This window comes from Procambarus clarkii, chromosome 49, assembly GCF_040958095.1.
Source record: "Procambarus clarkii isolate CNS0578487 chromosome 49, FALCON_Pclarkii_2.0, whole genome shotgun sequence".
Taxonomy (NCBI): Eukaryota; Metazoa; Arthropoda; class Malacostraca; order Decapoda; family Cambaridae; genus Procambarus; species Procambarus clarkii.
The window spans coordinates 21,326,410-21,354,332 of record NC_091198.1 but is presented as its reverse complement, the minus strand read 5'-3'; the positions used below and the strand labels follow the sequence as shown (position 1 = coordinate 21,354,332).

The 27,923-nt window shown below is 43.3% G+C and overlaps 1 non-coding gene across 1 annotated transcript; it reads left to right on the top strand.

The window, feature by feature from the left end:
- LOC123763136 (uncharacterized) lies at positions 1–27,923 on the top strand. The gene is made up of 10 exons (XR_011222457.1): positions 1–56; positions 3,255–3,400; positions 7,288–7,387; positions 10,324–10,463; positions 14,508–14,735; positions 14,846–14,900; positions 15,654–15,766; positions 20,813–21,003; positions 22,449–22,601; positions 22,884–27,923. It is a non-coding gene; the product is annotated as an uncharacterized protein (transcript).

Genomic DNA, 27,923 nt, shown 5'->3' with positions numbered 1-27,923 from the left:
TGCGACGTGAATTGTTTGTAAACAAATGTAGTTGTCAACTTGGCGACGCTTCACGGGTACAGAATGTCTTCTTTTTCCAATTTATTAAATGTATTTGCACGAGAATTATGATATGGTAATTCACTGTGTCGGGGGACATGCAGCCGGTGTATATGTACATATGTTAGGCTTACAGCTAGGTCGCCCCAGGGTTGAACTACCAACCCCCAGGATGTAACCCCATATCAAGGGGGGCGGTACCTATTTACTGCTAGGTGAACAGGAACTTCAGGTGATAGGAAACGCCCCCAACTATTTCTGGCCTGCCTGGGATTCGAACTCTGGATTCTTGATTGGGTTTACAATAATTTTGGTAGAATAAAACCCCTCACTATTATGTATTATATATATTGTATGTACTAGCAATACTGTATTGCTAGTACATACTGTATGTACTATACAATGCATTGTATGTACTAGCTCCATCTATAAATCCATCAACTTTTGTATCATACCTTGTATGTATGTACTTTACCTGAATAAATATTTGTACTCACCTAGTTGTGTTTGCGGGGTTGAGCTCTGGCTCTTTCGTCCCGCCTCTCTACTGTCAATCAACTGGTGTACAGATTCCTGAGCCTACTGGGCTCTATCATATCTACATTTGAAACTGTATGGAGTCAGCCTCCACCACATCACTTCCTAGTGCATTCCATTTACTAACTACTCTGACACTGAAAAAGTTCTTTCTAATGTCTCTGTGGCTCATTTGGGTACTCAGCTTTATTTGTATATAGGTGGTACCACCTCTGATGATATTTGTAGGGACCTTCGACGTCGAAGAAGATATGTAGCATCCAGGGGAGCCTTGTGGGGCACCCACATACATATTGTCTTCTCATACCACCCTCCATATATTGTATATTTTGTTATTTTATTTTATATAAAATGTCATCTTATCTTGAGATGATTTTGAGGCTTAGAGTCCCCGCGGCCTGGTCCGCGACTAGGCCCCCTTTTTGTTACACACCCCCAGGAAACAACCCGTAGCAGCTGAATTAATTCCCAGGTACCTATTTACTCCTAGGTAAACACGAGCATCAGGGTCAAAGAAACCCTGCTCATTTGTTTCCGCCTCTGATGGGAGATCGATCCCGGAACCTTAGGACTATGAGTCCCGAGCACTGTCCACTCAGCTGTCAGGCCTCCCCTCAGCCATCAGGCAGGTCATTACACAAAATGGATTACAACATTGCAAGATACCTATGTATTTGTATATTTTATGTAAAGATTTATAGCAAGTCTTTCACACTCTCCTGAGAACTTTATCAAGGTCTGAGCATATGGTTAGCAAAAGCCTTACATCTCAACGACAAATACCACCAAGTATTAGTCATTGAGAGGTAAGTCTTGTCCTAATCATATGCTCAGACCTTGACAAAGCACTAAGGAGAGTGTGAAAGACTTGGTGCAAATCTTTACATAAAAATACACAAATACATAAGTGTGGAGTTTTACTCTATGTTATTTTGTCTGGGAGAAGACATTACCATTAATAATTTTGGTGTTTTACATTCTCTGAAAGCAATCGATTCTCCTGGGACAGAGTGTACAACCTAGTGGGTTTTCTTCTTGTTGGTAGTTGATATACATGCTGCTTTGGCAGTATGTTCACTCACAGGATGAGTGACTCCCAATAAACTCACCCTTCGGGGCAAAATTTATTAATTCTGTAGTGTGCATCCATCCGTAAAATATCTGGGATGTTTTACTGGGGTTTTGACCTTCCACTATCAGTGTCTCTTGTATAAGAACATGTTGTTGATTTAAGGGAGGTGACGTTACTAGACGTATGCACCCTGGTACAGTAGTAGTGGGCATGAATCGGTCTCAGGAGACTATGGAGTTGCACTCTGATTATCAGTCTGGAGTGGCCTCTCCAGGGCACAAAGCCAGGGTAGGCTGATATGGGGGGGAGAAGATGACACCCATGCAGAAGATCTTCCTCTCTCCACAGCACCAAAAGTCTCCAATGGAAAGGCAAATGCCATTACGATTGGTTTCAGCACTGTTGCAGGAATTGTCAGAATGATGTTGAAGGCAACAACGAACTACCCTAGGGGCTCCAGCTCCGGAGTTTACTTCGAAGTGGTAAAAGAAGGCACAGGGACCCCAAACCTGGAGACCGTCATGGTCGGGGCCATAGAAGAACCACCCCAGCAAGGGCAAGAATGACCCCAGCCTTCTGAAGTAGAGCTTGGGCTGCACAAGCTCTAAGAGGTGGACTTCCAAGACCCCCACACCTATGAATTCCAGACAGAGATCGTCACAACCCCCTTTCACCCGAGGCCAGCTTCCTTCAAGACTAAGCAAAAGGAAGAGTAATAATTATTAATTACAACAATTATTATTATAATTATTATTATAATAAAAATATAATTGTATTTGCAAGGGAAATATTATACAGTAATTCACTGTGTATGGGGGACTGGCAGCCAGTGTATATATACATATGTTAGGCTTACATCTAGATTCTGCCAGGATTGAACTACTGACCCCCAGGATGCAACTGGGGGGCTGTGACGATCTCTGTCTGGAACCAGTAAGTGCAGGGGCTTGGAAATTCACCACCTAGAGCTCGTGCAGCCCAAGCTCTGCTTCAGGAGGCTGGGGTCGTTCTTGCCCTTGCTGGGGTGGTTTTTGGGGGTGGGGTGGTATAAGAACATTAAAAATAAGGGCAAATGCTGATGAGCCGCCCACTCTCTGGCCATGTGGAGGAGTACTACATTAGGCAGTTTGAGACTTGCATGCCCAATGCTTGCCCCTTGCTGTTTTGGTGTATATTGTCACCGTACCCTGGCTCGTGTTGATTTCCAATGAGATCTTTAATGATCTTTCCTTACAGAACATAAAAGTAAAATAAAACTAATTTTTTCATTTACATTCATTCATCAGATTCTATAGTTACTATAAATTATAAACAATTTACAGTACAGTGTATATAATTATTAGTAAAATATTATAGAATCCAGTTAGATTTAACAAATTTAGCTTGAAACTAGCTTGAAATAGAAAGCAGGATAATTTCAAAGCCATTTCTTACACTGTTATAACAAGTAGTTTTAGCATAAGAAGTGCTGCAATTTCTTTGTCAAGTAAAGTTATCTGCCAGAAGTGATGACTTGAAAAATTGGTCCCTTTGGTACTACAGTAGACACATCTTCCAAGTAGTGTAGCAAATGAAACATTAAGTTAATATCCTGTAATATTTACAGCTGATCAGCATATTGATAGGACAAGATGCACGGGCATATATCAAGAGATGATGACTCTGGGTCTGACTGGGACAGTATTTCTGAAATGGCTCCACCACCACCGAAGAAACAAGAGAGCCAAATTTCTGCTCGAGGACAATCTCAAGGTATTCTTTCCTTTTTTTTTTGATACTCGCTAATCTATCCCTATCTGACTTATGCTAGCTGCACCTGGGGGTTCAACCACTTCAAACTACCTCAAGTCCATCATTACCCAGCAGAAATCTGCTATTATAACAAATTCTGTCATCAGATAGCACAAAGCCCCTCTATTTAAGTCCCTGGACATGCTAAACATACTCACTCCACACATTCTGTTGTGCTATGTACTCATAAAACGCTTTATTGCTAAATTCTACTCCAGTTTTGAAACTCTTCCTAGGTGTATTTAATAGAACCCATAAACATCACACCAGAAATAAATATATCTTTGATATTCTCAGAGTCAGACTAAATATATGCAAACAGGCCTTGCAAATAAAAGAACCCAATACAGTATATGGAACTCGCTTCCTAATGAATTAAAAAAATTGCCTAACCTATACAGATACTTAATTCAAAAGTAGAACAATTATGTAGTATCCCACCTTGTGATACTAACTCAGCTAGTTTTTGCAATATAGAAATGCAACTTCATCAGTATAGTTGATTTTATCACCACTTTAACCACTGCACTGTGCAACGAGCCTTGAGGCTCTCTATGGGTGATGTGCAATGGGCGTCAGGACTCTTATAGGTATAACGTATCATTTAAAACTTCCACGGGTACACGGGGTTCACATCAGCTTCCTCAGAGCTCTCCTTAACAGACGCCATAAAGCAGAAGTAACATCAATACCGAACGCAAGCTGGAGCGGCTCCGCCAGTGTCACATGATAGGAGGCGACAGTATTCAGCATAAGATGACAGTCATGAAACAATCACAACAGGAAGGACAAAACAACCCCATCAGAGACCGAAATACACCTACGCAGTGATAGGAAAAACCAGAAGGACCACCAGGAAACCTCATACTGCCACCGAGACGAAGCACACAGATGGGAGACCAACAATGAAGCCACCTGCGCTCCATACAAATGGTGATAGACTCAAGTCATAAAGACCAGACACGAAGACTCGAGACGAAGAGTGAACCAGCCTCGTAACGGGCAGGACCGATCTCCTGAAAGAGATGGAGCAACGGAAAGACCCTCAGGTTTGGACACCGAGCAAGCAGCGCCTGAAACCAAGGCTGGGCTGGCCAGCAAGGGGCCAAGAGGACTACTCCCTAGTAAATCCACTGGTAAGTAAGACCACTGGGGGAAAAGGTACAGGTAAACCCACCTCACCCTGTCCTGCTTGAAGGCATCGACCCCAACGGCCTCGCAGTCGGGGAAGAGCACCACGTATACCGGGAAATGCCTCGGTCACGCCGATGCAAAGAGATCCACTTCCGGAGGCCCGAACGTCCTGCAGAGCCAACGGAACGCATCGGCTTCGATCGTCCATTCCAAGGACAAGGGAATGAACTGGGACAGGCCGTCCGCCAAGACATTGGACACCCTCCGAACGTGAACCCACCAGGAAAGCCAAACCCCTAGAACTCAGCACGCGAGTCACCCGAAGCGACCAGCCTCAAAGAGCCAAGGACCACATCGAATCCTCTCAGTTCAGACAATGAACCACCAGGGAACAGTCCGAATGGAGCCAGACCGCCGATCTGCGAGAAACCCGAATCCTCCTGAGCGACATCCTCACAGCCACGCACTCCCGCACAGTGCTGAGAGCCTGACGGAGGGACGGAACCCACCGCCCATGGCCGGCCTGGTGAGCACTGGTCACAAAGCCCCACCTAAGAGACGACATGTCTGTGAACACATCGAGCGAGGGCTCGGGTAGGCACCATGGTACTGAACCCTGAAAAACCCGAAGAGGAAGCTGGTGACGCAGCAACTGACACAAGGCCCCCAGAGGCCGAACCCAGCGGTCACGAGAGAGGCAGAAGGGACAACCCCAAAAGAACTAGAACAGCCAATGAAGCCTCAACTGAACCGGCAGGTAGACCATCATGGCAAAGTTCAGGCTCCTGCACAAACCCCCGAGCAACCGCTGCATTACCCGTGAGCCCCTCAGAAACAGACAAAGGTAGGAACACAGACAAAGCTGAGCCGCCGGAGGAAGAGACAAGGAAGCAGCCCGAACATCCCACACAAAACCCAGCCAAGACCGAACCCGAGAGGGAACCAGATGGGATTTCCGCCAGTTCACTAAGAACCCGAACTTGGCGAGCTGGGAAAGAACCAAATCCCTGGCGAGCAGACATGTGAACAGGCTGGAAGCCCAAACCAGCCAGTCGTTGAGGTAAGCCGGAACTCGAACATCTAACAGATGCAGATGGCCCACCATGACCCGAGTAAGGCGTGTGAGAACGCGAGGCGCCAGGGGTTCAGACGAGACAAGTCCAGAATGAACCAGAGATCAGTGCAGTCCCGTTTCAGGACTGGAAACAGGCGGGAAATCCACCTGAGGGACGAAGACGTCTCGGCCATACCCAAGGTAACCTACTCCGAGAGACTTGACAGAGTGCAGGAGAAGAGGCCGCCAGCCCCAAACTCCCCGTAGGAGGAGCCACTCAATGCCACCATAGGCCACACGAAACGACCCAAAAGGCCCATGAATTGTGAGACCAGGCACGAGCAAACAGAGCGAGCCTCCTCCCACTACCCCATCAATGGGATGAACCACAAAAGGGCCAACGCACCTTACAAGCACCCAAACGGCGCAAAGAGTGATCCCCGCGCCAAACAGAAATAGACGGCACCAAACCTGACACCACTGGGCTACCATGAGAGAAAGCACCCCGACCCCTGGCACGACCCTGCCGAGACGGCCTCCCACGAGCCCCCCCCCCCCCCCCCGGACCAACAATTCCAACATAGGAGGGCAACTAACCGAAGCCGCTTGCAGATACTGCAACACCGCAGACTCTGCAAACAGCAACGGACAAAAGAGCAAAGACAATCTGAGAGTCAGGGCCCAAGCGTATTCCAAGGAAGAAGCGAGCACCGCCTGCTAACACGTGAGCCGAGAAGCAAAATACAGTACCGTGAAACCGCATCCCGCAGGAGCGGCATGAACAGCTTCAACAGTGCAGAGGACACACACACCGCCGAAAACAACGCACCAGACCCATAGGCGGTCCCCAAGCTCCTCCACATCCTCCGCAAGCCAGTCCGAAGACAGCTCAAGGAGGGAGAAGAACTGCAGGGCCAAAGCCAGCAGGAAGTCCTCCGCGACCAATGCAGCCGAAAGGGAATTGGACCCTGCACATGAAGCTGCATCACACCAACATCCCACGGAAGGGCAGGGACAAACAAGCACTTGTACACGGGTTGTAAACCCGTTCCTGCTGAAGTCGTAAATGCCAAAACTCTGCTGGGTTTTAAAATACAGATAGAAAAGATCATCCGGGCAAATGTATTACCTTTGACAAGCCGCCAGCTTTGCGCTCTTGTCAAGGCCACTAGTATTAGTGGCCCTCAGGTAAATTCATGTAAAATTCAGGTAATTTTACAATCATAAAGGCAATAACTTTTACATTTGTAAGCGTTCCACTCCCATGCCTTTATCTTTCTTCCTTAGGTCTCATAAGAGATTGCATTCCTCTCTCTATAGGCCTAACAAAAATTAGATAAAGTTGGCCTTTATTTTATTGTGGAAAATCATGAACTTTACTTTTTGTGAATCTTTTGCAATTTCCATAGGGTATTTTGAGGGATCAAGCTTGTGGAACTAATAGGTTAGAGTTGTCATAAAGAAAGCTGTCACTCAAATTTGGGGGTTTCCTAAATAAAGATTTACAACTTTTAGCACTGTCACATTGAATTTTATATACAGGATACAATACAGCTTGTATTGGTATGATAATTTAAGTTGATCTGAGTACCCAGCTGTAGTAAGTTTTCATGATATTTCTTCATTATTTTTATAATGATTTCTTGATAATTGCTTACAGATCAGTTGGCAGCTGTACCTCGTAAACTAAAATCATTGACGCATGTTGATCCACATCTTGGGAGTAAGCAGGCCAGTGAAAATCCCCCATTTAGTTTCAGGTATGTTCAAAAACTACATTGTTAAGTTTTATTTTACTTCAATTCTAATTTGTGTTTAAGATTGATACAATGGGTCCCAGTAGTACAGTCGGGTTTGTTTTCAACTCATAATTGAGAATTCCGGGTTTGAATCCTGGGCGGGACAAATGGTTGGGCGCACTTCCTATCACCCAATGCCCCTGTTTACCCAGCAGTAAGTAGGTATTTATTTATATATTTTTTATTTATTTATATATTCAAGAAGGCTTGGTCCCATGATTTGTGGGCGTTTCGGGTCGTTTCCGACGGTCTGCGGTGGCGTTGGGTGGCTCCTCCTCCTTCGGGGGGATCGGGGCTGGCAGGGCAGGCCTCTTTCCCTGCGCTCTGTCAAGTCATCTTGGAGTGGGTGCGCTTGGGCATGGTCAAAACAACGACGTCCCTTAGGTGGGTCTCCTGCTTGTTTCCAGTCCCGAAATGGGACTCTGTGGACCTGAGGTTCATTCTGGACTTGTCCCGTCTGAACCCCTGGGTTCATTGCTCCTCCTTTTGGATGTCCCAGGTCCGGCTTCTGTTGGAGCTGGGTGTTTGGATGGTGTCCCTGGACCTCCGGGACACGTATTGGCACGTCCTGATTCATCCAGGGTTCAGGGGCTGGCTTGGTTTTGTTGTGGAGCATCAGAGTTACTGCTTTTGTTGTCTCCCTTTCGGGTTGAACCTGGCACCTCACATTTTCACATGCCTTACATGGGTCGTGGTGGCCCGTCTGCGTCTTTTAGGTGTTCGGGTGTTGGCCTACTTCGACAACTGGCTGGTATGAGCTCCCAGCCGGTCCGCATGTCTGCTAGCTAGGAGTTTGGTTCTTTCCCAGCTCGCCGGGTGTGGGTTCTTGATGAACTGGAGGAGGTCCCTTCCCAGGTTCGAACTTGAGTGGGTCTTGTTTGGGATTTTCGGACCGCTTCCTTGTCTCTCCCTCTGGAGTCTTTCCTTCGCCTGCGGTCCCGCCATTGCCGTTTAGTGGAGGGCTCCCGGGTCACTCGACGGTTGCTCTGAGGGAGTCTGAACTTTGCAATGTTGGCCTACCCGCCGGGTCAGGTTTGGCTGCGTCGCCTATTCTGGTTCCTTCGGGGATGTCCTTTCCGCCTCTCTCACTATTGCTGGGTTTGACCCCCGGGGGCTTTGCATCAGTTGCTGCGTCGCCGGCTTCCTCTTTAGGTTTTTCGGAGTTTGGTGCCATGGCGCCTACCCGAGCCCTTGTTCGATGTGTTCACGAACCCATCGTCTCTCGGCTGGGGCTTTGTGACCAGTGCTTACCAGGGTCGGCCAGGGGTGATGGGGTCCATGCTTCTGTCAGGCCCACAGCACGGTGTGAGTGTTTGGGGCAGTTTAGTTTGCGCTTCAGAGGGTTCGGGTCGCCTGCAGATCGACGATCCATCTTCTTTCGGACTTCACCCTGGTGGTTCATTGCCTGAACTGAGGGGGTTCCATGTGGTCCCTGGCTCTTTGGCGCTGGTCGCTTCGGGTAACTCGTCTGCTGAGTTCTCGGGGTTTGGCTCTCCTGGTAGTTCACATTCGGGGATGTCCAACGTCTTGGTGAATGGCCTGTCTCTGTTCGTTCCCCTGTCCACGGAATGGAAGGTCGACGCCAACTTGTTCAGTTGGCTCTGCCAGACATTCGCTCACCCAGAGATGAATCTCTTCGCGTCGGCGTGGTTGCAGTGCCTTCCAATATATGTGGTGCCCTTCTTTGACTGCGAGGCCGTCGGGGTCGATGCCTTTCGGCAGGACTGGTCAAGGTGGGGGTTCCTGTACCTCTTTCCCCCGGTTCAGCTGTTGTTCCAGGTCTTGACTTGCTTGGAGACTTACCAGGGGAGAGTAGTCCTTTTGGCCCCATGGTGGCCGGTCCAGCCTTGGTTTTAAGCACGCCTTGCACGGTGTCTGAACCCGGAGGTTTTCCCGTGGCTCTGCCTCTTTTAGCAGATCTGACCGGTGCGTCACGTGGCTGGTTCGATCTTCTTGAATCTTCGTGTATGGTATTTTTGACTCGAGTCTATCATCATCTCTATGGTGATCAGGTGGCTTCGTTGCTGGTGCTCCATCTACGGGCTTCGTCTCGGTGGTACAATAGAATGAAGTCTCTTGGCGGTCATTCTGTTTCTTTCTTTCGCTTCGTAGGTATACTTCGCTGTCGGTCAAGGTTGTCTTGTTCTTTCTTGGTTGTTCCAGGACTGTTGTCTTATGCCGAATACTGTAGCCTCCTATCGTGTGGCGCTGGCGGAGCCGCTGCAGCTTGCTTTCAGTATTGATGTTACTTCTGTGCCGTTTCACAAGCTGTCTCGTGCGTTTTTCACCTCCGGCCTACTCATGCGCCGCTTCAGCCATCCTGGTTGCTTGACAAGGGGAGGTCAGGTAGGGGAGCTTCATGCTCTCCTCCTGTGCAGGGGTTTCTGCTCGTTTGGTCGTGGCGGTAGGTTTGTTCGTTTGTTCACACATCTCCCTCTTCAGCAAACTCTTATTCATCGAATCAGATGAGTAAATCCCACATAGAAAGTGTGTGTTCCAACTGGAGATTCCCTGAATCAAAGTTCATTGATTTGAGGTTCCACTGTAATTGGTTAGTTCAGATTATAGCTGGCCTTTTGATAAATGTTTCATTAACATTGTCACATTTCAAATTCTAAAATTACAATACTTCAGAAATGTTGACATGCAAATACAGTATAACATAATTTTATCTTGTTATAAAGAATTAAAGTATATTTACCTAAAGGCTACTATCTCTGGTTATGCTTGATGGAGATAGGGAGCAAATGACTTATTAAAGGTCTCCCCCATTGTTCTTAGTGTCAATGTTTTGTATAATGATGAATATTATATGTACATTAATTTTGATACTTTCCTTGGGGGATACTACTTGTGAACCTACTCCATTATTCATGAAGTTATGGATTTCTTTTCAGGTCTGAGATTAAGAGTCCTGTCAGAGTTTTGTCTGAGCACACTGCCAAGCCAGGTAAACAAAAGAAAGGAAAGTTGTATGACCCTCGTCCACCATCTCAAAGGCGTGTAAGCTTTGTTGAAGAGGACTCCTTTGACCAAGGTATTCCTTTTGAATAAGTTATTCATACAGTATTCTCCTCCCCCTCTAAAATCTAGGCTGTTCTGTAGGACAGCGGTCGCCAACCTTTTGATGCTCACGGATCACCCAATTCATAATTTTAAATCCTGCGGACCATTAATGTGAATCCCGCGGTCCACCAAACAAGAAATAATAGTTATTACTAAAGTCAAACTATTTGATGCCATTAAATATAACAGTTAAAGAAAATACACAGTTACACAGATAAAATTGTCTCGCAGACCACCAGTTGGCGACCATTGCTATAGGAGGTCTGCTCTAGATTTGCATAATTTCTAAAGTTTTTCAATTCTTTTGGCTATTTTTCACCAAAGGTTAGTTTTCTCCTAGCAAATGATAGAAGACATCTCTATGTGTATTTAAACATATTGCACAAATAATACAATACTGTGAATAAGCAAGGATTCTTGAGCAAGGCCCTAAACATTCCTCCCTGAACCAGCAGCCACGGTCCAACAAGAACACTAAGACATCAAGTCTTATTGACTTTTGCCATAGTGGGAAAGTCAGAGTGGGAAAATGTTGTAAGTGGAATGCCTCAGGGCTCTGTCCTGGGACCTCTGTTATTCATAATACTGTATATATAAATGATTTAGTATCAGGTTTGAGTAGCAATATTTGTAAATTTGCCAATGATACGAAAATCGGGAAGGAAATAAACACAGAAAAAACTCACTATCACTTCAGGATGATCTAAATAGGGTATGGAAATGGTCAAAAGATTGGCAGATGCAGTTTAATGCTGACAAATGTAAGATTTTGAGGCTAGGTAATGATGATAGACTTACAAGATACGAGCTAGATAATGTTGAGATTGCGAAGTCGGGTTGCGAAAGGGATCTAGGAGTTATGATTACTAAGAATTTAAAACAAAAAATCAATGTATAAATGTTCGTAATAAGGCAAATAGGACACTGAGATTTATTTATGGAAGTGTTAGCAATAAGACACCTGGCGTTATTCTTCAGCTATATCTTGCTCTTGTTAAGCCCCATTTAGATTATGCAGTTCAGTTTTAGTCGCCATACTATAGAATGGATATAAATTCACTAGAACGCGTCTACTGTAGGATGACAAAGCTAATCCCGCAAATTAGAAACCTGTCATATGAAGAAAGATTGACAAAGCTTAAATTACATTCTCTAGAAAGGCGAAGAATTAGTGGTGATATGATAGATGTGTACAAGTAGATAAATGGGCATTATGAAGGGAATATTAATAGGGCATTAAGAGTATCAACACAAAATAGAACACGAAACAATGGGTATAAATTGGTTAAGTTTAGATTTAGGAAAACCTGGATTAATACTGGTTCGGTAACAGGGTTGTTGATTTGTAGAACCAATTTACAGTGTAACATAATAGTAGTAGTATCCGTTTTGATTGTTGACCAGATCACACACTAGAAGGTGAAGGGACAACGACGTTTCGGTCTGTCCTGGACCATTCTCAAGTCGATTGTGAGAATGGTCTACGAAGGACCAAAATGTTGTCGTCCCTTCACCTTCTAGTGTGTGGTCTGGTCAACATACTTTAGCCACGTTATTGTGACTCATCGCCTCCATTTTGATTGTTTCATACGTAGGTTTAATATATATATGAATGAGATTGGGTGGTTATAAATAGGAGCTGCCTCATATGGGCCAATAGGTTTTCTGCAGCTACTTTCATTCATATGTTCTTATGATTGTTTCAAGCATAGGTTAGACATATACTGACAAATCCACAAGGGCCGTGACAAGGGTTCGAACCTACGTCTGAGAGGATCCCAGACGTTGCCTTAATCGACTGAGCTACGACATGGTAAAAGAATTGCAACTGGGAAATCATCCTGACCTACCGCAGGTCCTGAAGTCTCTCCGAGACACAAACCAGGGTTTTACACAATTCCCCCATGCACCTGAGCTCTGCCAATAGGCTGTTCCACCTCTTCACCCTTACTTCATTACACACAGAAATCACAATAGTGTGATGCATCAAATGAGCATCAAATATTCATTTGATGCATCACACTATTGTGATTTCTGTGTATTAGACATTTACAGTATATGAATGAGATTGGGTGGATATTAATAGGAGCTACATTGTATGGGTCAATAGGCCTTCCGCAGTTACATTCATTCTTATGTTTTTATGTTCTTACAAAAGCTACAGTTCTTTTTATAATGTACAAAGAGCAAAATTAAGTTGCTCAAGACACCCTGCATCCATCAATCGAGGGTTACTAGAAAACCAAATTATTGTTCTGCTAACAAGTTAATGAGCTTGCCACTTGTCTACCACTAGGTGGCATCACTAGTTACATAACAATTGAGAAACCAACAACTCTCATTTTCCATCTAGCATCCACCTGCTAATGTTTCAGCTCTGCAGAGGCTGATTTCATTAAGCATTAGTGTTCACTTCACGGCATGGTTACCAGTCATTTGCATGTCTCCGACTGTCTTCTTACATAAACTTGGTTTCAGGGTTATCTTCGTTGGTGCTGAATAATCAAAGAAAAAGGGATCCCAAAGTTATCTTCTCTGTGGCCTGGCTCCTAAGTTGGGCCACTATTTTGTTGGTGCATTTTAGAGGTTTTTGTTTCTGGCATGTCTTTGTGATAAGCTCTCTTTACAATTATATGCATTACACAGAAATCACAATAGCGTGATATATAAATGAACAAATCCACAAGTGCCGTGATGAGGGTTCGAACTTACGCCCGGGATGATCCCAGACGCTGCCTTAGTCGACTGCATCATGACATGGTAAAAGAATTGCAACGAGGAGTTCTACTAACCTCACTCGGATTCTGCAGCCTCTCCGAGATACAAACCAGGGTTTTACACAATTCCCCCATGGTAAAACCCTAGTTTGTGTCTCGGAGAGGCTGCAGGATCTAAGTGAGGTCAGTAGAACTCCCGGTTGAAATTCTTTTACCATGTCGTGGCACAGTCAACTAAGACAGTGTCTGGGATCATCCCGGGCATAAGTTCGAACCCTCATCAGGCCCTTGTGGATTTGTTCATTTGATATACTGTATCATGCTATTGTGATTTCTGTGTGTATTGAAGTAAGGGCGAAGAGGTAGAATAGCTTGTTGACAGTCCGAGTGCATGGGAGAATTGTGTAAAGAGGCTGCAGGATCTGAGTGAGGTTAGTAGAACTCCCGATTGCAATTCTTTTACCATGTCATGATGCAGTCGACTAAGGCAGCATCTGGAATCATCCTGGGTGTAAGTTCAAACCCTCATCGCGGACCAAAACCACATACCAAAACAAACGACACACACATATGCCAACCCATTTAGGACAGGCCACCGAACTTTCAAACCTCCTCTCTCTTTCTCTCTCTCTCTACACCCACATCCTCTTCCAGAATTTCACCTCCCCATCTCTCTACCCCTCCCTCCCATCCTTTCCAAACCCTTTAGACATCAAAGCGAAAGCTCATCGCGGCCCTTGTGGATTTGTTAATTATATGCATAGTCCACATGCAGATTATCTCTACTGAAAAATTCTTCTGTAGCAGCACTAAAGCTGGATGTTTTGCGATTTCCTTTCGTTTTATCAGGCATTTCATCTCAGTTGTGTGGATCAGATGCTTTCCCGTCCCATAGTGTGAGAGGCTCTTGTCCTTGCTCCCAGTGCATCAAGAAAAGCACTGATTAATAGTGAATTGGATTTGGCCCTGTGGGGCTACTATAGTGATGCAGAAAGTGATGTTTCATTACACTCCATGCTTTATTTGTTGAAGCGGGGGAGAGAAAGTTCTGTCTATCAAATGGAAAAACAATTTCCACAGTTAGAGGGGTTGTAATTTGAGCATGTATAGAAGTGAAATAAGATAGACTTGTTCACTTGGAAAGTAGCAAGTACATAGCACATTTGAGTGTAGGTGGTACAAATGCAAATATTTTGAAAACAAGTTATGTATTAAGAACATATTATAAGGTAAATATTTTGTTTATTTTATATAGATGTACAATGTAATAGTGTTTAGAATACTGCACCTTGTTACAGACAAACCATCAGCAAATGGAGGCATGATTGGCACTGACAGTGATATTGAAGATCCGCTGTATTCTACTGTTAAACCGAAAGAGGCTAACAATCCAGACCATATTGAACCTCCAGTTGAGAAGGGAAATGAAGATGAAATTATTCATGAATCCAAGAGAAAGAAATCTCTAATTTTTTCTAAATCTTTGCATAAGAAGCTACAAGGAATAGACAATAAGGGCTTTATAGGTAAGACATAGTCCAATTTTTATACATTATTACAGTTATTTTTGTGAAGGCTGTTAACTATTTAAAGGTGCTATACAGTACTGACTTTGTCCTTTGTGCTGTCTATGCAGTTCTAAAGTGTCGTGGTGCACACTTGGCTGAAATCTCGAGGATGTCCAACGATTGGTAATTTATCCTGGTCTACGAGTCTTGTAAATATATTATTTTTGTTCATATGGAAAGTCTTAAAGAGGTAATTGATAATGGTTTAATGATTCTGCATGGAATAAATAGAATAGTCCTTATGTAGCATTAACAAATTAATTACTGACCCAATGTTTTACTACAGTATTAAAAATTAATAAAAAATCTTGCACTTTTATACTAATACCCCCAGACTATACGTTAGTTATAAAATATTCCTTGAAAGAGAAGTAACTATTCCTACTAATACTTAACCCCTTTTAAAACAGGGTTTATTATGTTTATGTTTTAAGGTACACACTCCCCGACCGAACTGTCGAACCTCAATCTTTTGATTATTCCACCCATTCATTTGTGAGACACAAACAAACCAGCTTCAGGCCAAAGTTTGTTCCCGGCATGCTTCAAGGTTAATTGCTTGACCATTTCCCATGCATGTGCAATACACCACTCAGCTGACTTTATAGTAAATGTTTTTATAAAGTCCTTGATGATACCCTTCCTTGCATGCATTTGTCTGGCAAACTCAGTTCTGAAGTGGAGTTTGAGGTTCAAAATTATTCCATGATCCATGGGTTGGATCAAGGAAGCTGTGTTGGGTGGCAAAAATGTACCACACATATTGCCCAAAACTAGCTCATCTTCATGTGGATGTGTTGAGCTAGTATCAAGAAAGAGTACAACTTTGCTGTTCTCTGGCAAACTAATGCTGTTAAAGTGATTTTCTGAGCGAAGCCTCATTGAACCCTTCGAGGTGCTCACATCAAACCCCATGAAAACCCTAGGAGGATTCTCACTCTCGAAGTGGTTGCTGTCGTGTGACATCTGCCTCGCCCTTGGTGTCAGCGGTATTCTTGGTGCTTTTGTGTGGCCCTGGGTAGGGAGTGTTTGTTGCTGGTTGGGGTGCACAGTGCTGCTCAGCTCACACATGAGCGGCAGCTGTGATTCTCTCTGGCCTGCTATTGTTGTGGAGCACTTTTGGTGTTTCTTTTCATTCTTTTTAGTTTCTTTCCTGCCTGGTGGAGGGCTGTCTGGCTTCCCATTAGGTATGCCTACGTTCTGTTTGGTGGTCCTCTACTTGGCCCCCGGGGTTGCTCCCTTCACTGGGGCCAATTTGCTCAGTATATAGATGGGGTTCAACCAGCTTTGAAGCCCCCAGTGCCTGGGCTTCCCATAGGAACACTTTCCCCTGCAGGCATTGGAAACCCCCGTCGGGGCTCGTGTGACCATGGATATGTCTTCCGAGTCGCATCTCGCCTTGTGTGAATTTGAGGGTTGTTAGTTGCCCTTGTCTCAAGGGTGATGATCATCTGTTTTGCCTCTGTCATGCTGCTTGTTGGGTCAACGACATCTTCGACCAGGAATCGTGCGAGACTTGTTCCCTGCTTGTTATCCAGTTTACCCATTATTCTTCAGGAGATATTACGGGGTCAAGAGGCTTTCGCGTTGCATGCTAGGTTTAGGTTGTTGCAACATGCTAGGTTGGTTGCCTGCTCGAATGTCCCCGGGGCTGCCCCGCTTTGGTTTTAGGGACCCGGACTTGGTGTGTTGGTCGCTTCGACCTTGATTCAGTCCGCGCCCCTGAGTCTTTCCCCTGTTGGTGTGGTTCACCCTGTTGCCGCTCCCAAACATCTGAGTCGAGGTGGGGTTTAGCCAGGTATGAGACTCAGGCAGCTCCAGGGGCTGCCCCATTTGATGCGGGGACCTTTGAGTTTGATCCTCCCGCTGAGGGTTCTAGATCTTACCAGCAGATCCCCCTTCTTTGATGCCTTTTCCCTGGACTCTGACTTCTCTTCAAAGGTAGAGGGTGTGGAGGCCAGCCCTGCCCCAGAGCCTGGTTTTGAGACTTCTGAGGCTGGGGAGGAGTCGGCCTGGGGTGCTTGGGCCCCGTTTGATCCTGCCTGGGCCTTGGTGCCTTTGGGGCTGTGTTTGCTCTTGCAGTGTTCCGGGTTTTTGTATCTCCCTTCCCTGTACGAGTTTGATATGGGTTCATTCCTTTAGGTTCCGCGGCTTCATCCTTCAGGAGGTTTTCCACCTCTCGGATTTCCCCCTGTGGAGGTTTGGGAAGTACCTCCTGTGAGACCTGGACTTTGCCTCTGTGATGAATCCAATCTCTTTTGAGTTTGGTTCTTTTTACTCATATTAGGTGCACTAAGAGGTTCCAGCATCTTCCTGGCTTGCAGACTGCTCTTTCTTTTTGATTGGGGTGTGGTACGGGTTCTGTCATACCCGCACGCTTGATTGGTGGGAGCTTACTACGGTATTGCAGGTTTACCTGGGGGGTGCTTTTGAGCGCTTCATTGTGTGCCTTTACGCCCCTGTGCTTCCTTGTGAGGCTGGCTTGCTACATTTGCACACCCAGGTTCCTTCCCTTTTGGGAAGGAACCAAGAAGTTGCCTTGGTTGCAGAGGATCTTTGCGCTCGCAGGAATCTGGTCTCAGTCCTGTGCTTCTTTTCACTTTTCGAGCTCTCCTCGAACTGGCATGTGGAGGATATGGAGGCGCTGAGTGCTGGGCAGTCGTCTGGGCCATTGGCCTCGGCTGCTAGGGCATTGGCGCTGTTGCTGAAACTGTATGCGCCTATCCTCTGGGAGGCAGTATCTCTGTTTTTTGCCTCTCACCTTGCGTGTTAGCAGGCCATCCTCGCTCTCTCTCATGATTTGGCTTGGGCACCTGGCTCTTAGGTTTTCATCCCCCCTTTTCTCCGTTATTGTTTGTGGACTCAGTTGTTACTCACTTTTTGCAGGCGGCTTCTGATAGTTGCCGTCCTCTTTCTGATTTGTTGGTGATCCTGGGTGGGCATTCTTGTGTTTTCCAGAAAGGTCATGCCAGGGTTTAGGTCTCTGCAGGTCAAGGTGGGTCTTTGGTGCCAGCTTCTGTGCCGGTGCCTCCTCTGGAGCCGTCTTCATCTGATCCATGTGGTGCTCGCTCTGTGCATAAGTCGGCTTTTCGAAAGGGGCATCTACCCTTTTGCGGGTCGCCCTTTAATAGGGTGATGGGGGGGAGGTTGTTTTCCTTGTTTTCCTATGCTTGGTTCTCTGATGCGTGGGCATTTTGGATCGTGTCCTCCGACCTGTGTGGAGACGTTTGCCGGCTCCTCCTCCTCTCAGAGCGTCGGGGCTGGTGGGGCAGGCTTCTTTCCCTGTGCTCTGTCAGGTCATCCTGGTGTGGATGCGCTTGGGTATGGTCGAGATGACTTCATCCCTCAAGTGGGTTTCTCACTTGTTTCCAGTGCCGAAACGGGGCTGTGCAGATCTTCGGATCATTCTGGACTTGTCCTGCCTGAACTGCTGAATTCCTTGCCCCTGCTTTCAGATGACCACTCTGTCCCAGGTTCGGCTTCTTTTGGAGTCGGGGTCTTGGATGGTGTCTAGACCTCTGGGACACGTATTGGCACGTCCTCATTCATCCGGAGTTCAGGGACTGATTAGGTTTTGTGGTGGGGCAGCAGGCTTCCTGCTTTCAATGCCTTCCCCTTTGGGCTGAATCTGGCACCTTTTATTTTCACGCATCTTACCCGGGTCGTGGTGGCTCTGTCTGTGTTTGCTAGGTGTTTGGGTTTTGGCCTACCTCGACGACTGGTTAGTATGGGCTCCCAGCCAGGCCGCATTTCTGCTCGCCAGGGATCTGGTTCTTTCCCAGCTTGCCGAGTTCCGGTTCCTGGTGAACTGGAGGAAGTTCCATTTGGTTCCGTCCCAGGTTCAGACCTGGCTGGGTCTTGTCTGGGATTCCCGGACTGTGTCCTTGTCTCTCCCTCCTGCGGCGTTGCTCCGACTGGAGTCCCGCCTTCGGCTATTCCTGAGGGACTCCCAGGTCACATGGCGGTTGCTTACACACTATACACCATTGAATAATATTACTGCAAAAAACTAAGAAAAAAATCAATCAGAGACATTGAAACAATTAGATAATAATATCTTTGTGGCAACTCCCGCTTGACTGCTCGGGCGGAGGTGACCGCCTCCAATGATTATTCTGTCAACGCCTCAATTTTGGCAGACTTTCTCGCCCTATTGTGGCCAAAATATGTCACCTATGATTTTTCTGTATTATTCCTGTGGTCAGGGAACAAATGAACACTTTTATGAGACAATTTTTTTTCTTGCGCCTGGGTGTGTTGCAGGCTATAATCACAAGAGCAGCCCAGGGGTTAACAACTGCACCATGACGTTTTTGCCAAAAACAGGTGTTTGCAGTGCAGGGGTTAAACAAAATACAGGCTATAAGACACAATTAAATCTGACTGTAGTAGGAAAGGAACACATAAAAGATCTGGGAATAATGATGTCTGACGACCTAACGTTTAGGGAACATAACCAAGCAAATATTGTGTCAGCCAGAAAAAGGATAGGATGATTTATGAGAATCTTCATATCAAATCACTTGTGCTGTTCCATCTTGAGTACTGCTCAGTACTTACTTCCCCCTTCAGAGCAGGAGAGATTGCTGAAATAGAGGGAATACAGAGAACATATACAACACACATAGACACGAACAAAGCAACTAAAATATTGGTATCGTCTCAAAACTCTCAAAATGTACTTTGTAGAAAGGACATGAGAAAAGTATCAAATTATATATGCTTGGAAAATACTGGAGAGCTAGGTGTCAAATTTTCACATTAAAATAGCAACATACTGGAGTGAACAAAATGGAAGGAAGTGGAGAATAGTGCCAGTGTAGGGTAGAGATGCCATAGGCACAATCAAAGAACACTGAATATCAAAGGTCCATGGTATGTTAAGTATCCTTAACATACCATGGACCTGGTATGTTAAGCAAGTATAAGCAAGTATAAGAAATATTGCCAGAACAAAATTGGAAGCCTTCAAGAAAAAGCTGGATAGTTTTGTGCACGAAGTGCCGAACCAACCAGGCTGTAGTAGATATGTGAGCCTCTGCGCTGCTATAAACAACAGCCTGTTGAACTAAACTCTCACAAGTCATAATGGAAGTTCTTCTACTCTTTTTGGAGAGTAGAAAAACTTCCAGAACCCTATCCAGGTACAAACCAAGTACTGCTTACCTATTTTTACTGTACTGTACTTATCAGTGACTATGGGGATGCAAGATCTAGCTTTTTTTGCCCTGCCTACTTGCCTTGGGCAAGGATCAAAGATTGCAAATTCATATAATTAATCCCTGGCTGTTGCATCCCTGTGGATGCCTACCGAGACATAGTGTTTGTCAAAGGTACACATTCAATTTAATTTCACTATTAAGGATAGTGAGAAGTGTGCCTTATAATGCTAAATGAATTTGTTTCTACAAATAATGTCAAGATACAGAACAATATATAATTACAGGCTTTTCTCTGTATTTCCTCGAGCTACCTGCTTGAAGTCCTCCAAGCCTAGGTTGGAGAACACCAGTCTGTAACAAATCATGAGCACCTACTAGAGATCACTTCCAAAATCTGGCCCCTTCAATAGAGGCAAGGAGAGTCTTGGTGGGGAAGGGGTTACCAGACCACCACATTAACTAATGAGTAGAAACTACAGTACTAGGAAGGTATAACACAACAAAACAAGTTTAATTATTTCTGCATCAGGTGTGTCACATGGCATAGGTTCTCTGGGTTTTGCTAGCTCTGCAGACACTTGCTATTCATCTATGTATATTACTTGCCATCCCTTTGACTGTCCTGTGTATGTGTGGAGAGGGAGTCTTTTATTTGTTCTTGGCTCTGCCTCTTGGGCCCTTCTCTTTTTCTGTTCTTGGGTCTTTGGGAAAGGGGTCTGTACATGGGCATTTGTCCTTTTACCTCTGCGCTGTTTGCTTATTTTGGAGTTTGGCTCCACTGGGAAGGGGGTGTTCAAAAGGACCTTGCCATAGGGTACAATAAGTGAACTCATCATATATAAAATCTAAGCCTGATATTTGTTTTAATTTCAGAGGACAATGAAGCTGCAGATAAAAAATCCACAAATTCTAGTCCAGTTTATGCTAAACCTCATACTTTAGGTAACCAACGCCTTCCACCCAAATTACCACAGGATCGTAATAGGTGTCAACAAGGGCTTGAAGCACGATACATGCCATACAATGCCAAATCCTGAAAACAGCTTATTGGTTAATCAAGAATGGTACGTTAAATTCTGCATTTACAGTAGTTTATGATGTATGAATGAATACACTCAATCAGCACGATTAGCCTACAGAGCGTTGTAATAGAGTCAGCCTGAAGTATGCAGTTGATAGTTTGGCATAAGTCACCAAGTAAGAGTATTGGTTACGAAAGATTAAAACCTTATGGGTCTAAAATGTTGAATAAAAACATTGTAAGAGTGCATATGTCATCACAAATTCTCCTGGTTGATGGATTTCTTTTTTATTATTTTGTGCTTAATCAATTGGCTATAATTTGCAGTCCTTAAGCATGTTCATAAAATTAAATTGATTGAAACTGGAGATCATGACCTAAGATGGTTGTTTACAAAACCAGTTTATATTTTTGTTGAGGGTTTATTAACTCTGCAGTGTTGTGACAACAAATTAGCACATCTGCACCCAACTTTCCATGCACTTGTCTTTATACCAAGTGATGGGCTGGATAGTCCCTCACCCTCTGGTACTAAGTGATGGGCTGGATAGTCCCTCACCCTCTGGTACTAAGTGATGGGCTGGATAGTCCCTCACCCTCTGGTACCAAGCGATGGGCTGGATAGTCCCTCACCCTCTGGTACCAAGTGATGGGCTGGATAGTCCCTCACCCTCTGGTACCAAGTGATGGGCTGGATAGTCCCTCACCCTCTGGTACCAAGTGATGGGCTGGATAGTCCCTCACCCTCTGGTACCAAGTGATGGGCTGGATAGTCCGTCACCCTCTGGTACCAAGTGATGGGCTGGATAGTCCCTCACCCTCTGGTACCAAGTGATGGGCTGGATAGTCCCTCACCCTCTGGTACCAAGTGATGGGCTGGATAGTCCCTCACCCTCTGGTACCAAGTGATGGGCTGGATAGTCCCTCACCCTCTGGTACCAAGTGATGGGCTGGATAGTCCGTCACCCTCTGGTACCAAGTGATGGGCTGGATAGTCCCTCACCCTCTGGTACCAAGTGATGGGCTGGATAGTCCCTCACCCTCTGGTACCAAGTGATGGGCTGGATAGTCCCTCACCCTCTGGTACTAAGTGATGGGCTGGATAGTCCCTCACCCTCTAGTACCAGAGGGTGATGGGCTGGATAGTCCCTCACCCGCTGGTACTAAGTGATGGGCTGGATAGTCCCTCACCCGCTGGTACTAAGTGATGGGGCTGGATAGTCCCTCACCCTCTGGTACCAAGTGATGGGCTGGATAGTCCTGCACTTGGATAAAACTACAGTATTGTTGTACTGTAACTTCGATGTACAGTAATGTAACATTGTTTATTGGAGTTAATTTAGATAATACTGTACTCTAGAGTACTATGTATGATAATTTAACATTACAGTAGTCTTGTAGAGTAACTGAAGTACTGTCCAGCACTGCAATTTGCATTTAAAGTGATACAAAGTTGACTGTTTTATGAAGTTCATTATTTACTTGTAGGTCGCCACCTCTTATACTGACGGCGGGAGAAACATCTCTGGAGTCGGCTGGGAAGAAGTCGGTGGAGGCCGTCAATAGGGCCATGGGGGAAGCCTTTGCTCTTATAACCTTCCCTTTCACCTGCTTTACTTTGTTTCTTCATCATTTAATACGGTAAGACAAAAGGGGAAATACTGTATTCCCTTATTATTCATGGACTGTTTATAACATTTGACAATACAGTATTATAATTTATACATGCTATAAGAATTTGTATTTATAAAATATATTTTACAGGAGATAATTAGTATAGAAATTGTATATTATTTAGTCACTTATACACAAAGCTTATTGGTTCAATATATTTATATGTATTTGTATGCAGTAAGCATGAAACCTTTTTTTCTAAGAGGCTTTTTCATTAATTTATTTTTCTTGTGGTTTTATATTTTTCAGGTTCTTTCTTCAGGGGGTGTTACGCCCTCTTTTGGTAGAGCCCTTGACGTTGATAGTGGAGTATTTCTTGCATCCTATCATGAGTGGTGTGTTGAGGCCGCTCCTCATCAGTGTGCATGGTGTTTCCCTATACTTCAGTGACATCATAGTGGTGTGTCTGAGACCTTTGACTACTGTATTGCAATCTTTCAGGTTAGTCGAGATTAATCAGACGCGAAGGTACTCGCTGGAAGACGTTTAGATTCTCCGTGGATGATACTTCTTTATTTTGAGGTTTTAAGTGTTTGAATTTTATTTCACTTTATTAAAAAAAAAACCATTTAGCATTGAATGTAATAAAAAACTTGTGTGTGGTGGGTTCCCTCAGGGGCTCCCCTGAAACAGGGAGCTAACCAATGCTAACTGAGGAGAAACCTTCCAGGACAATTGTCAGAAATTTTGAATGATGCATTTCAAACACTCTTGGGACCAATTGTTTTAATGAAATAGCCTAAATAAAGCTACAGATTGCATGGCAAGAAAACAAACCATAAAGCCATGTACTGTATTTTAGTGAAATGTGCCTTTGTCGGCTGTAATTACACAAGATTTGTGGTTTGCTTTACCAAAAATGTTATACAAAGGTACAAAATTTGAGGTAGTCATTATTATTTGCTAGTCAGTGCTTTCCTGTTATTGTTTGCTATTTAAATCTTTTATTTAAATCAAATATAGTTTTCTAATTCTGTATTTTGATCATTTTTATTTTGTGTTTTTTATCTACATGTATAATAATACTGTAATCATAAACATTTTAATTTGCTTATGTATTTGCTGTGATGTGTTTACACATTTCCAGTATATGTTGACTATTTCCTTCAAGTATTAACACTTTTGTGTTCCAACGATGCTGAAACACGTCATCCGTACTCCTGCAGTAATCGTTCTAATGAAGTTAAAATGTGTCATTCGATTACTATTCATGAACATTCGTATAGTTATTGTCGTCATGAATAATCTGTTATAAATACAGTACATTTTTTTTTTATCTATTCCCTAGGTAATAGTAAAAAAAAATTTGCATCACCGAGCAGCCTGTGAGAGGCCTAGGGAGCCCGGAACATTTACAGTGGCGAGTGCGTGAAGACGCCAGAATGTGAAAGCGTTAATATGAATAATGTGAAGTTGGATTAAGCATAATAAACTTAGCCAGTGTTATATAAGTTAGCATTAACACTAGCAAGGTGTGTGTAATGTTCTTCCATATTGCTAGTGCTTCATCATTATTCACTGCTTGAAGTAATCTGGTTGACAAAGGGTGACTTCTCGTTCATTCTTTCACATCTTGCATATTATTTTAAAATACTTTGTTAGTCTCTCACCTGTTCGTTGTACAGCACTTTACTATTGTATTCATCATAAGTCACATTGCTCTCCTCCCCTTCTTGCAATCAACCAAAGAGTTTCTAGATCTAGACTTTCTCTACAATTTCTAGTTTTGGAATTGGGTGGTTATAAATAGGAGCTGCCTCGTATGGGCCAATAGGCCTTCTGCACTTACCTCTATTCTTATGTTCTTAGATCTTAGGCTTCCACACCACCCCTTCTCCAGTCAACCAAAGAGTTTATGTAAGCAATGCTACAACTAACTTATCCAGCCAAAGATAATTTGTATCTTATGATTATTCCATTCTCTTTTTTTTTTCCCCCTCGCCAAGCAATTACGGAATTTTAGTCCTAGACTTGCCATGCCGATGAAATTCTGGCTTCTCAGACTTTAGTTTAAGGAGCTTTCTGGATCTGGTCCTGTAAGTATTGCAGATTGTTATATAACTTAATTGACACTTCACACATGTTGAAAGTCTCTAATTTAATATTCTGTGTGTGGAGATATATGCAATTTAAAAAATATATTTATAGCTTTCATTTTTTCAGACTAAACCCAATACTGTTCTGTATATATATTACTTTTTTTCTATAAAGTAAAATGATTTTCAGGTTTATTAATATTTGAAATGTTGATATAATACTCTGCAATTTATAAGGTATATATCCTAGGTATACTGTACATGTATGGTCAAACTAATTATATTCTGGCATTTACTACACAATTGTATACCTCAGATGCATAAGTTCTTGCAGGATACAACACTAATGTGCCCCTTGAGTACAAGAGTGTTGATAAGGTATGCACAGATCAAGTACGAGGTACTTGTAAGGCATAATACTAATGTACATGTTAGATACATTAATAATTCATTGAATACTTTTAGGGCAGGAGCCAGTGTAGATGGTTCACTACCGACTTATCCTGGATTAGTTTCCTGGGGAGGGGAAGACATTGGGGCACATGTCCTTACACCTAATGCCTCTATTCACCTAGCAGTAAATGGATTCCAGGGTGGTGGTAAAGAGTTGTGGGTTGCATCCTGAGGAATGGCCAGTCATGGGCTAGGGTGACCACGATAAGCTTTACAGGCTTACTGCCTCGGGGAATGGGAAACCATTTTGTTGGATGCTGATACCATTGCAGCAATTGTTGAGGTGGGGGACACTGTCCACCACAGTTGACACCATGATATTCATTCACACTTGTATCGACAACTTCTTTAGTGATCACTATTAGTTTTATTTCATATTTCACTATCATATCAAACATGCTTAGCATAATCACCTAACTTGTGTCAACTAGTCATTCATGATAGCTGGTTCCACCACTAATCAAACTTCAAACAAGGTCAGATAAACTCTATGGCGAGTGTTGTGTTTATAATATTGAGTTTCACATTATATTTGCACTATTCTAAACCTCATCATTTGGAGATCACACTGAAGGTACAGTACTTGCAAAGGGCTGTAACATCTGCCTCTTCACGAGGGAAAGTGTATTGAACATGTAGCAGACTTGAGGAATTGTCCAACTGAAAAGGTGCATTAAGCTTGCACCCAAAGCACTGTTAGCTTTTATACATGTTCTGCTACCTAAATAGAATTGTTTCACACATTTTACCGACACTTGGACGACGACAACAACAACATACATGTAATCACTCTCCAAAGTGGTTCTCTATTAAATTTGCCATATTTTCCTCTCACATTGTTTGCCTTGTATTTTATAATAATAATAGAAAAAGTACATACATAGATGTAGTTACAAACATTCTGATTGATTTATAGATAGAGCTAGTACACACAATACCTAAAGCCACTAGTATGCATAGCGTTTCGGGCAAGTTTCGTTTATATTTTTGCTCTCATATTGGCATCTCGAGTGATATTTGAGACCTTTTGAGCATCCCATGACATAGACAGTGCTAAAATAGCTTTCCTGGCATGGTACCTTCTTTTGGTAATTACTTACTTAAATTTGCCATATGCTTTTTCAAAGTCCATAAATACCACAGACACACATTACACTCTTTCTCAGGAACCTTCTCTAAAGTCATCTCAGTGTAAACTTCTGATTGCACATCTGTTTTCAGAGTAAGAAATTATACTGTACCTGTAGATGTTTATTTTTAAATACACATCTTTTTAATATCCAGTGCTAACTCCAAGCTGTTATTACTCAGTCTTTGCTCTGTATTAATCTCTAATTACCCAGTAAATATTTAACATTTTGGACCTAAACACCATGTAATCATTGAATAGTGTATATAGTCTAGTAGTGTATTACTTCAATATAATTAAAATAAAAATAACTTTTTTCTCTTGACCTAATTAAGTTTCTCACCTACCAGCCAATTATTTATAATTAGCTATTATAGATACAATAATTTATACTTTTATATTCTCATATAATAATTATTAATATTTATATGTTTAGTACAATATTTACAAAACCTACTTTATGTATGAATCCAAATAATGTGACTTAAAGGGCTATGTTTTAAGCGACCTTTGCCCAAGCTGCTGTGTATAATATGGGCTTTGCATAATTATAACTAATGTACATTAATTCTTGCATTATTGTTAATCTGTTATTTTGCAGATTGGACTCTTCTATGCATTAACAATGATAAATTAATTTTTTATAAAGATCTGGTTGTAAGGTCAGAATTAAACCATTACCAAAGATGTTTTGAATCCCAGATTAGTATAATATTTATATCTAAATGATTTATCTCAATTGTTCTCAAAATTCTTTCATATTCAGTGCATAATTTTCATTACAAATGACTATTATCTGTTGCATCAATTAGCTAAAAGCCGAACCTTGTCATAAATGAAAATTGTTTTAGTACTGTACAGTATCTATACTGTATGTATGTATTTATTTATTTTTTTATTTATATATACAAGATTTCTTACATTCTTGTACAGCCACTAGCATGCATAGCATTTCAGGCAAGTCCTTAATTATAATTTTCACACACACACATCCCCAGGAAGCAGCCTGTAGCAGCTGTCTAATCCCCCAGGTACCTATTTACTGGTAGGTGAACATGTGCATTAGGGTGAAAGAAACTCTGCCCATTTGTTTCTGCTTCCGCCAGGGATCAAACCTGAACCCTTAGGACTACGAACGCTAAGCACTGTCCACAAATCCGTCAGGCTCCAAGGGCCCATTTCCTATACTAACAACGTAGAATTTGTTGTTAGTCATATATCTTGACTGGAGATGGCACATCTTGAGGTCATCTTGAGATGATTTCGGGGCTTAGCGTCCCCACGGCCCGGTCCTCGGCCAGGCCTCCTTTTTGTATTACACCCCCCCACCCTTCCTGGAAGCAGCCCATAGCAGCTTTCCCAGGTACCTGTTTACTCAGTGTATGTTTGTGATCTGTTGTGTGCTCCTTAAATATAAGGTTTCTCATGCTTAAAGATTTTGATCATAAAAGTTCTTGTATGGTATTGATACAGTTCTACATTACTTATTACCTTTACCATTAAAAGGCTGATATGTTAAATTGTTAAAATAAAGGCATACACGTGATTCAGTATACAATAATACTGTATGAATGAACAGCATTTATGTCATTCTTTATTGACATGTAATACTGTATATGAAACATTATATTGTAAGAACATTTAATTGAAAATAAAATGATTTTCATTTAA